The sequence below is a fragment of the Bidens hawaiensis genome, unplaced genomic scaffold, assembly GCF_021521415.1.
Source record: "Bidens hawaiensis isolate Kalapana, Puna unplaced genomic scaffold, B.hawaiensis_p1.1 tig00053229_1, whole genome shotgun sequence".
In the NCBI taxonomy this organism is placed as follows: domain Eukaryota; kingdom Viridiplantae; phylum Streptophyta; class Magnoliopsida; order Asterales; family Asteraceae; genus Bidens; species Bidens hawaiensis.
The window spans coordinates 2048-14175 of NW_027506250.1; the positions used below are offsets into that span (position 1 = coordinate 2048).

The 12128-nt window shown below is 32.8% G+C and overlaps 1 pseudogene across 1 annotated transcript; it reads left to right on the forward strand.

Annotated features, from left to right (window-relative positions):
- The first annotated feature begins 471 nt into the window (after positions 1-471).
- LOC143617234 (putative polygalacturonase) lies at positions 472-4024 on the forward strand (annotated as a pseudogene). The gene is made up of 6 exons (XR_013150794.1): positions 472-537; positions 945-1319; positions 2295-2415; positions 2518-2692; positions 2777-2847; positions 3537-4024. The product of XR_013150794.1 is annotated as a putative polygalacturonase (transcript).
- Positions 4025-12128: the final 8104 nt, after the last annotated feature.

Below are 12128 nucleotides of genomic sequence, written 5' to 3' on the forward strand. Positions count from 1 at the left end.
TAGAGTTTTCACAACTCAAGTGGGTTTTTATTCTACCCTACCCCAATTTATAATCTCTTACCTTATTCATTTTAGCTATTTATGGGGCATTGGTCAAAACCATTTGTCAAATGGGTTATAACATAGTGTGGATTATATTCATATTGAATCAAGTGTCATTTTCATACCTAAGGTTTGACCAACTACACAACTTTAGTATATTTTTTTAAATTTCTTGTAAATCAACACCTAACGTTTTCAAAATCATGCTATTTAGAAGTTTTCGTTAACCCTGTTTGTTTTTTCAATTAAGTCTTACATTAAATTAATTCATAAGTATTTTGAGAATCGCAACTGAAATAACCAACCTTGTTTATCTTTATCTTTTGACAAAACCCGTGTAATCTAGTTTTTTCAAATATAAGAGAACACAGAATCTTGATGAATGACACACCCCTGTATATACATACATACCCCCAATAGTTCTTTGACAACCATAAATCACACACACATTTTGCTTCTTCAATGGAGTTGCTCAAAAACCGTATAAATTTACTTGTATGTTTCCATTCTTCCTTTTTTTCCGTCAATTCGTAACGAATTTTTGCTGCATTTTACCAATTTTGCTGAATTTGACCCAATTTTTGTACCCATTTTACTGAAATTGAACGAATTTTTAACCAATTTTGGTGAAATTGAACATTTTTGAGCGAATTTTGCTGAATTTGAACCATTTTTGCTTCATTTTAAGGATTTTTAAAACCAAATTTGCTGAATTTGAACGAATTTTGTACCAATTTCACTGAAAGTTAAACGAAATTTGAAGCAATTTTGCTGAAATTGAACGAATTTTGAACCAATTTACTGAATTTGAACAATTTTTGAGCGAAATTTGTTGAATTTAATCGAATTTGAAACCAATTTTGCTGAATTTGAACGATTTTGAAACCAAATTTTGAATGCAGGGGATGAATCTGAAACTGGTTTTGATTGTTGTTTTGGCTTTATCGAATATCAACAACGTTTACGGAACACCGAGTTATCGAAATTATCGACATCATCGAAATCATAAGCATCATATCAAAGGCTATTTTGAGTACTCTGCAGTAAGTTGCAGGGCTTACACAGCTTCCATTACTGAATTTGGTGGTGTTGGTGATGGCGTGACCTTAAACACAAAGGCCTTTCAGACAGCCATTGATCATCTCGGCAAGTTCGGGTCTAGAGGCGGTGGCTCGCTTCTGTTTGTACCGCCCGGAAGATGGTTAACCGGTAGTTTCAATCTCACCAGTCATTTTACTCTGTTTCTGCATCAAGATGCTGTTCTTCTTGCTACCCAGGTTTATATATTTAAATTGTTCTTTTTATTATTATTAACAGTTTAATAAATGAACATTTTACCCTTATTTTTTAACGCTTTAAAAGCTCATATATGCCCATCTTTAATGCTAAATTTTTTTATTTACCAATTTTTAGCTTAAACTTATTTTGTTTTTATATTTTTTACTAGTAGTTTCTCAGAATATTAGATGTATTATACCTTGTTTCATTATCTGATTCGAACATACATATTAGATTGTTCGGTTATATGCCATTAGAGAACAACATAGGAGAGACCCGGATCGGTTTGCTTGCATATCGTTTATGCTATTCAAAATCCAAAAAAAAAAGTGTTTAACCAAATATGATGAAAAGGGGTAGAGTGGTTATTAAGTTAAAATTCATTAATGTTGGGCATATATATGATATTTTTAGTTTTGGTTAGGTATATATGAAATTAATACATAAAAAAACTAATGGTTAGGTTTTATGTTTTTTAAAAAACCAACTTTTGCTACGTTTCAATTGCTACAAGAATTAATTAATGGTTTAGCTTATGGTTTTAGATCCAAATTTGTAATAATCAGTTAATTATTAATTAAAAAAAAAATTTAAGCCCAAAGTTCTTGGCTCAAATTTTCATTATTTTGGGCCTTTTTTTAACCAAAATTTTCAAGCCCGAATAGTAAAACCGAAAAACCAAACCGAAACAAAAACCAGAAAAAGGAAAAAAAACCCGAAACATAATGTTTCTCAAAAGCCGAAACGCTTTTGTTAATTTGAAGATCACCCATTTGTCAGTTCAAGATTAATGTTCAAGGATGCTAAGAATAAGAATATTTTCAAATACAAGCAGTCATGTTCAGACAAGAAACAAGGCATATCAATGTGTTTCTTGAACTTTGGATTGTTCTTTTTAGAATTATTCTACCATATTTAATGTCTTAATTATAACAATAATGATCACGTGATTATTAAAAGTTCTTGATTGATAGGATGAAAACGAATGGGCGGTTATCGACCCATTACCCTCGTATGGCCGGGGACGCGATGCTGATGGTGGAAGATACATTAGTCTCATATTTGGTACCAATCTCACTGATGTTATAATCACTGGTATATTACGTTTTTATTAAAATGGGCGGGTTGGGCCGGGTTTGATAACGGGCCATAATGGGTTCAAGTTAGTTGTTTAACATTGGTGTTTGTTTCTTGAAGGGAACAACGGGACGATTAATGGTCAAGGAGGCCCGTGGTGGGACAAATTTCGTGGAGGCAAGTTACAGTACACCCGACCATACTTGATTGAAATCATGTACTCGGATGGAATTCAGATATCAAATCTTACTTTGATTGACTCGCCTTCATGGAATGTTCATCCGATATATAGCAGGTATTGGTGAAATGTTTTAATCACGTGTCGTTTGTGGTTTTATTTTATGGAATGTGGTTGATTTATTAAGTTTGGTTGATGCAGCAATATAATAATTCAAGGAATTACTATTCTTGCACCAGTTAGGTCTCCAAACACTGATGGAATTAACCCTGGTAATGACTTTATGTTTAAGTTGACTTTTTTAGTCAAACTTATAGTTTTTTTTTAATCAGAAATGTCACCTGATCTGCTGATTCTAGAAATGTTTACAACGTCTAGCATATGGGTCTAAATTTTCTTAAAGTTTAATCGTCTTACTAGATTTATTTTAGTAGTTCAACTTGATCCATTTGACTTGAATGATACTTTTGACTTTGAGTACAAAAAATATCATGTTTTTAGAGTTTGTGACAAAGATTTAGAGTAATTATCCTGTTTTAAGTTATTTTTGAAATATGAGGTAACTGACTAAGCATAAATTATAAAGCCAAGAGTAATACGTTTGACTTATGTATGCATTGACTTTTTTAGTCGGACTTACGGTCTTTTGAATGGACATAAGCTACATTTGATCATAAATGCCACCTGATCTGCTGTTTTAGAAAGATTTACAACTTTTGGTCTATGGGTTTAAATTTTCTAAAAGTTTGATCTTTTAACTCGTATTATTTTCGAAGGCAAAGTCAATCCATTTGACCTGAATAGCTTTAACTTTAGGGATAGTTAGATATCTTTTTGGTTTTTGTGACAAAGATTTAGAGTAATCACACAATCTTTATTTTTTTTTGAAACATGAGAATTAACCAAGCACAAAATTTCAAAGTCAACCAGCCTGTTTGAATTGAATGAACCTTTGTTTCAGATTCTTGCACAAACACACGAATCGAGGATTGTTACATCATGTCAGGGGACGATTGTATAGCCGTGAAGAGTGGTTGGGACGAGTACGGAATTGCGTACGGGATGCCAACCCAACAACTTGTGATCCGACGGCTCACGTGCATTTCACCAACAAGTCGGATCACCAACTTGTGAGCCGACGGCTCGGGTGGTATTCAAGACGTTCGAGCCTAAGACATTGTAGCCATCAGTTCCGAGTCGGGAGTCCATATCAAAACCGGCATCTGGAGGGGCGGATTTGTAAAAGACATATATGTAAAAGGGTTCACTATGCACACAATGAGATGGGCGTTTTGTAAAAGACATATATGTAAAAGGGTTCACTATGCCGTAAGGTGGTTACGGGAAGACCCTCCATCGTGTCCTTCCCGTGACGAGGCTCACGATGTTCTGTTTTGCATGCTGTTAGCTTGGAAAAAATGCTTGAAAGATCTAGAGGTTGTTTGTTAGCCTCTGGTCATTAAAAGGCTATCACCTCTTAATGGTCATTAAGAGGCCATCATCTTTCAATGGTTCATATAACCTCTTAATGAATAAGAATTACTCTTAAGTCTAATGGACATGAACAATTAAGAGGCTACCAAACAAGTCCTTAGATTAAAATCGGTATGTTTCCTAAAATTTGTGCCTTTCGTATCCGTTAGGGTTAACGTATGCTTTCCATTGGACTATTATTTTTGGTTGTTTTTTAATCGGTTATTTGGGGGTTTATTTTGTAGGCCTCAATTGTAGAATGGGGTTTAACTTTTGAAGGCATCATCATTTTTGTTAAAATATCCCTTAGGGGATATTTTGATAACCATGTTGAGTTTTAAGAACTTAAGAACTTCATTCTAGGCCACACATTTAATTAAATGGATTGGAATATGTGATTGAGATTAAATCTGGCAAAAAAGTCAAAGTAGGAGAGAGAATAAATATGTAAGTGGTTACACTAACTTTTACGTCCGTTACACATGTGTAAAAAGTCGACTCGGTGCGTAAAAAATTCTATAAATTTTTACGTGTATGTAACTTACATATATTACGCATGTGTAAAATAAGATTCGGGAAAAAAAAATCGTTACACTGAGTTCATTCGAGTTCTTAAAACTCAAAGGGGTTCTTAATTGAAATCTCTCATATATATATATATAGGGGTGGGTTCTAGTGAAAACTCCTCTTAAAGAGAAAATTTAAAAACTCCTAAAAACTTCTAAAAAACTATTTTTAACTTTTTTTTTAATTTTGTTTTGAAGTTTCTTTTTTTTTTTACATTATTCTTATATGTTGTTATTGGTTCCAAAAAAAAGAAGAAAAACTTGTCGGTAACCTCGTCGGTATAGTGCGCATGTGTAATAGTGTGCATTGCATATATGCAAAAGTGTTTGTATTACATAAAATACAACACTATTGCACATATTTGATACACACCATTGTATATATGTAATATAAGACTAATACACACATCGAATACACATTAGTACGTATGTGTAATACAACATTAATGCACATGTGCACCGCATCGACTTTTATTTTATTATTTTTTCCCTATAATACAACACTATTACACATATACAGTACACACATATTGAATATATGCAATAAAACACTATTAAACTCAAAAATACATAGTAATACAACGGTATCGCACAGTAATACGTATGTGCATTACAGCGGTTTTTTTTTATTTTTTTTATTTTTTTCGAGTGAAATATAAGAATAATGGCTAAAACAGAATTTTGAAAATATTTTTTTATTTTTAATTAAAAATAATTCTTTAGGAGTTTTTAAGTTTTCTCTTGATCCTCTCCTTATATATATATATATATAGGGTTTGGATCAAATACAAATGAAATTAACGTGCTAAACGTTAGAATCAAGTAGAGTAATTATATATACAAGTAGAGTAATTATGTAATTACATCATAGAGTAATTACGTAATTACTCTATGATGTAATTACATAATTACTCTACTTGTATATATAATTACTCTACTTGATTCTCACGTTTAGCACGTTAATTTCATTTGTACGTTAACTTTCCCCTATATATATATATATATATATATATAATATATATATATATATGCCTGTATATATATATATATATATATATACAGGCAAAGTATAAAATGAAAACCCGTGAAAACCCTATGGAACATCGTTTTTTTTTGTTACATGTAGTATATGTTGTTACATTTGATACAAAACATGGAAAACATAAAAAAAATGTTTTGCTATTTTTTTTACTAATTTCTATTTATGTTTTCATGAGAGAGAAGGTGTAAATAAACTTTAACATTTTTTTATTAACTTTAATTGTTAACCATAAGATTTAATCTTTAATTAAAAACATGTTTTCATGAGAGAGAAGGTGTAAATAAACTTTAACATTTTTTTATTAACTTTAATTGTAAACCACAAGATTTAATCTTTAATTAAAAACATGTGGTTGAGAATGAGTTTCTAGAGTTTTCACAACTCAAGCGGGTTTTTATTCTAACCTAACCCTATATATATAGACAAAATGGCAAAAGACATCCTTTACGTTTGACCTGATTTTCATTAGACGTCCTTTAATGAAAGAAATAACAAAAGGCGTAACTCATGTTTCAAATTTGTTTCACATTACGTCCTTTATCACTAACCTAGTTAATTTTTCTTGTTAAATATGGTCATGTGCAAGCCTTGCACATGAGGCCAGTATGGTCATTTTACCCATTCCTCTTCTTCCTCCATGGCCACCAAGCTTTCTGGCAGCCATCACCAAGCTCTCCGGCAGCCACCGCCGCTGTCTTCTCCGACAATAAAAACCACCTCCAATCGCCTCCGCCTCCACGACCAATGTACCACCCCCACCCAACCCTAACCACCTTCATCATCTACTTCTCCCCCACCGGCAAGCCACCACCCCACAAGTAGATCTCCTTATCAAACTTGAATCAAACTAAAATAAGAGCTGAAACACATAGCCCCGTCCTCAATTTCACATGCATTTAGCGTTCCCTTTCTTAATCGACTCAATTTCTCACTGCAAAGTTTCTAAAAATTAAAAATAGGGGTTTTTAAGATCTTTCAGGGAGGGGGTTTTCCAACTTCTCACCTAATTGCTTAAACAACAGGAAGATATCTGAACATAATTTATTGCTTGGAATTCGACCTGAATGTCAACTGAAAACGAGGGTGTGAAGATCGAGGGGATGGCGATTACTTTTCAAAGGATCTGAAAATCGATCGAACCAACGGGTTACCGGAAAAATTGATTTCTGGACGCTTGGTGGTGCTCAGTTGCAGGTGATTGACGGACGGCGCTTGGTGGCCTCGCCGACGTGCGTGGTGTTGCGGTGGTCGAGGTTGACGGGAATGGTGGTTTCAACGGTGAAAGTGGAGAGTGTGATGGTGGTAGGGTAAATCGGTAAAGGTTTTCGGGTGAGTGGTGAACTGTGGTTGTTTCGGAGGCGGTTGGAGGTGGTTTTCATTGTTGGAGAAGACGGCGGCGGCGGTGGCTGCCGGAAAGCTTGGTGGTGATGGAGTAAGAAGAGGGCGAGAGAAAGATTAAGTTTTGAAACATGACCACACTGCCCATATAGGGGGTAAAATGACCATACTGGCCTCATGTGCAAGGCACATGACCATATTTAACAAGAAAAATTAACTGGGTTAGTGATAAATGACGTAACGTGAAACAAATTTGAAACATGAGTTATGCCTTTTGCTATTTCTTTCATTAAAGGACGTCTAATGAAAATCAGATCAAACGTAAAGGACGTCTTTTGCCATTTTGTCATATATATACACACACGTATATATAAAATTTAAAATTTGAGAAAAGAAATGATATAACAAATGTATTTGTAACAAGTTTATGCACACATTGCTTTATAGCTTTCATGATCATCATTTGAAAAGCAAAAATGACGCTTTGTTATTGAAATTAGGGAAAATTCTCAAAATAAGTATTTATGAAAACAAATTTCTTGATTTAGGTACCATTTGTAAAAAAATTTAGAAATATGTATTATAAACTAGTCGTAACGAGTAGTTTGTAGAACTAACTAAAACTTGCCGCGTGTCCTTAAACTCTTAAAGTAACCGTAACGAGCACGTTTACTAATCATTTACTCGTCACGACTAAATAAGTTTCATGCCTTGTAATCAACGCCCACGAGTAATTCATTTTTAGTCCCGACGACTAATTTACCCGGTTTATATTCCCTATACGAGTAGTTTATTAATAATTAACACGTCGCGACTAGTTTAACCTTATAATATACTCGTCACGACTAAAGGACTTATGAATTACTCGTGGGCGTTGATTACGAGGCATGAAACTTATTTAGTCGTGACGAGTAAATGATTAGTAAACGTGCCGTTACGGTTAGTTTAAGAACACGTGGCAAGTTCTAACCGGTTTATGCAAACTACTCGTCACGATTAGTTTATAATTATATTTCTGGAATTTTTTGCAAATTGTACCTAAAACTAGAAATTTGTTTTCACAAATACAAAATATTCTTACTAATCTATGTATTTTAGAAAAAAATTATTTATATCTTATATATCCATAAGATATGTTATTATGTATATTATTAAATTTAACTTTTTTGTTTACTTTTTAACCACTCATGTATCACACGTGCTATATCCTAGTTAATTAGTATATCATTTAAAACGTACCAGAAAACAAATTAATTCGTGAAGCAAAAGATGCGGTTCTCATGTAGTTATGTGGTTAATTAGTTATAGTGATAACTTGGTTTACATTATAATGAAATTAAATTTTAATACGATAATACCTTGCTTTGGTGATATAAATAACTTTAAAACATTTGGGAGTTTTACCACTTGTCCGCTTCTGTTATATCTTATAGCAAACATCTAAGGATATGGATATAACATCACAACTAAACTATATAAATGTGACATATCAATAGTTTCAGGCTTTCAGCGGTTTATAACTTTCCTGGTTGCAAACTATCTAATTTGAACAGCCATTCAAAGTAGCCATCTTCGATCATGGTTTGTCTTTTACATGCCTTTAGTTTATCCGTCATACCTATAAATAAACAGAAAAAAAGCCTATCAAAGTAGCATTCTTCGGTGCATAAACACAATGAATTTAGCTAACCTAATACATACATATAAACATATAAACATGTGATATATTAAACCTCAGCCTGGAAAATATAGGGTTTTTTTTTGTTTATTTTATATTTCACAGTACTTAAGATTGCTTATGTTCATGAAACTGATTATTAGGAATTCTTTCAAAATGTAGTTATTGGCATATATTATTAAAAGAGTATATTGAATTGAATAATAAACCTGTAACATCTTTTGCTCATCAAAGTGTGGTAGTGAATTTCACATACCATATATTGATAGGAAAATGTCAGCAAAGGGCTTAAAGAAGTATTGGCCTTGTGATTTTTATGAAGATAAATTTGAAAAAGATGGAAATGTAGATACATAAATAATTAATAATGTAAGAACATTATATTTTGAGAAAATAACTGTTTGCGTCCTTATAATCTGAGGGTGGAGTCACATTGAGGTCCTGAAAAAAAAATTGAACAGATTGAATCCCCATGGTTCAAAAAATGAACTAGACGAGTCTCCACTGTTAAGTTTCCATCCATAGAAAAGCTGAAATTACCAATATACCCTTCTATAAGATTCATATGAGTACATATGGTTTGTGGTTGTGCTCACTTTACGTCTCTCATTTTAAATTTCTATCAAAACTATTTTTTTTAAATAAACTTATCAAACCAAACTACCTTTTAAATAAAACTAACAGAATCAAACTACTTCTTTAACAAAACTAATCGGGCTGAACTAGTTTTTAAGAAACACTAAGTGAACGAAACAACTTTTTTAACAAACCTAATCGAATCGACCAACTTTTTAACAAAACTAATCAATCTGAACTACTTTTTTAGCAAAACTAATTGAACCGGATTGGTTTTTGAACAAAAACTAATCGAACCAAACTACTTTTTCAACAAATCTATTCGAACTGAACTACTTTTTAACAAGACTAATCAAACTGAACTACTTTCTTTTAACAAAACTAATCGAACCGAACTACTTTTACAACAAAACTAATGGAACCGAACTACTTTTTTATCCAAACTAATCGAACCGAACTACTTTTTTAACCAAACTAATCGAACTGAACTACTTTTTTAACAAAAATAATCGAACCGGACTACTATTTAAACAAAACTAATCAAACCAAACTACTTTTTTAACAAAACCAATCCGGTCGAACTAGTTTTCTAACAAAAACTAATCGAATCAAACTACTTTTTCAACAAAACTAACCGAAGAGAACTTTTTTAAATAAACTCATCGAACTAAACTTTATTAACAAAATACATTGAACCATTCTTTATTAAAAAAAAAACTAATCGATTCGGGCAATCATATAACAAAAACTTACAAAAGCCCTCAATTTGATAATTCGATCATCGGTGGCATTTCGTCGAACATTTGGTAGGCATCGCCAACTTCACACAAAACCCACTTCAAATAAACACAAAATCTAGCAGTGGTGATGAAAAAAAAAACATTTTGATAATAGTAGAGGGTTAGAATTCAAAACACAATTAAACGATGATGGTGGTAACAAATTTGGAGAATCTTATAGGGAGTAGGGTTTGGTGGTGTGTAGCAACGGCAGCAGGTTCCGAGACACTATGAGACTACAGCGGCAGAAGGACCAACGGCAGCAGGTTCCGAGGCTACAGCGAAAGTTGGAATTGGAGTATTGGAATTGAACGAAGTCTGGAGATTGAAGACAACAGGGAGTAGAGTCACAAGAACGATGCTTTCTTTCTTTCTTTGTCTTTTGTTTTTATTTTTTTGGTTTTTTTTATCTTTTAATGTGTGAAAAGACCGGTTTATTCCTTATTTTAACGATGTTAGTAACAGAAAGTTAACAGAGGGACTCATTCGGGTCACTTTTGAAACCATGAGGATTCAACCAGTTCAATTTTCTTTTCGGGGACTCAATGTAACTCCACCCTTTGACTACAGGGACGCAAACAATAATTTTCTTTTGTATTTTTTAATTTGGTACGGATTTTATACAACGACTTTCCACTCAAATCAAATGCAATGGGTCATTGATTGTTGAGATTGCATGAGTGCATAAATGTTCAAAATAGGATAACTAGTATAACAGGTAGTCCATAAAACCACTGAAAAGTGAACTATAACAGCCTGTCCATGTTAATTGAAGGGCAGACTGGTCAAACAAAATTTATAGCCCCCCTTTCACATGTTCAACTGCAGAATTGACAGGTGGCAATATATTATTGGTACATCACAAAACTGGGAAAAAAACGCACACACATTGATGCTGTTTGAATCTATTGGAATTTAGCCATTAGTGTATGGGCAGTAAATTAACTTGGGGCCATGTAGCAATGGGCAGTAAATTAATTTTACATACACAGATGAATAATTAATTCATAAACACATGTTTATGTTGTGAATCAGGGTAAGAGATTATGTTCGTTACTTCATGCTTGTTTTAAGTTTTTTTGTTTATGTTCTTGAAGTGAAGATATATTTTTTAGATTTTATTGGCACGTTTGGTTTTGATAATTGTTTCGTCATAATACGTTGTTGTTCGCTTAGCTTCCTTATGTTCGTTAATTTATGTCCTCTTGTGTTCGTTCATTTATGTTCAACAACCTTTCATTTACACTGTTACCGAATGGACATGAATTCAGTCATAGCCAACCAACGTAATATCAAACCAAATCACATACATAAATATATTAAGTTCCGAATCGCATACAAAAGCAAGAGTATGAGGCAATGGATAAAAATGTAAAAGAAGCTTTAGAAATTAAACATCTTAGCTTCTTTATGCATGTATTATTATTGTATCACGTTACATTTATATCTATAATATAATATATATAAACCAAAACCCTAAAATCCTACGTGTCGCGATGTGGTCGCACCCCCTTTTATGGAAGCCACCATATCGCTTAATTTTTAAATTGAGACCTCTCATTGATTTAACTCAAATTTATGGGTATGGGTCTTACCAAAACCAGATAGCTCTTAAACGGGTTATAACATCTCATTAAATTAAAAACTAATCTTACCAATTATTTGATGTAAAAATCCTATAAAATAGGGATATACTAAAATTTAATATCCAAATTAAAAAAAGACATAATTACAAATTTTGTCCTTTAAAAAAAGCCAAATTATGGTTCGTGTCCTTTTTTTAATTTCCTTGCAGGCGGTGTACTTTAAACTTTTTTTTCTACACGTTATGTCCTTTACGCTAACTGGGTTAGAAAAACTCAATTAAATGCCCTCACGTGAGGCGCATGTGAGGGCATTTTTGTCTTTTCGTCTACCCTGCAACTTCTTCTTCCTCTTTCTTCTTCATTTTTGCAGAGATCTGTCAATCACATTTCTAGATATTTCCCCCCTCACTTGATTGGACTTAATTAACAAACCAAATTTATAAAATTATAATACTAAGCACAAATCAATCTATCCTTCTATACAATCTCTCTTGAATCTTTTTCCATCAAACCTA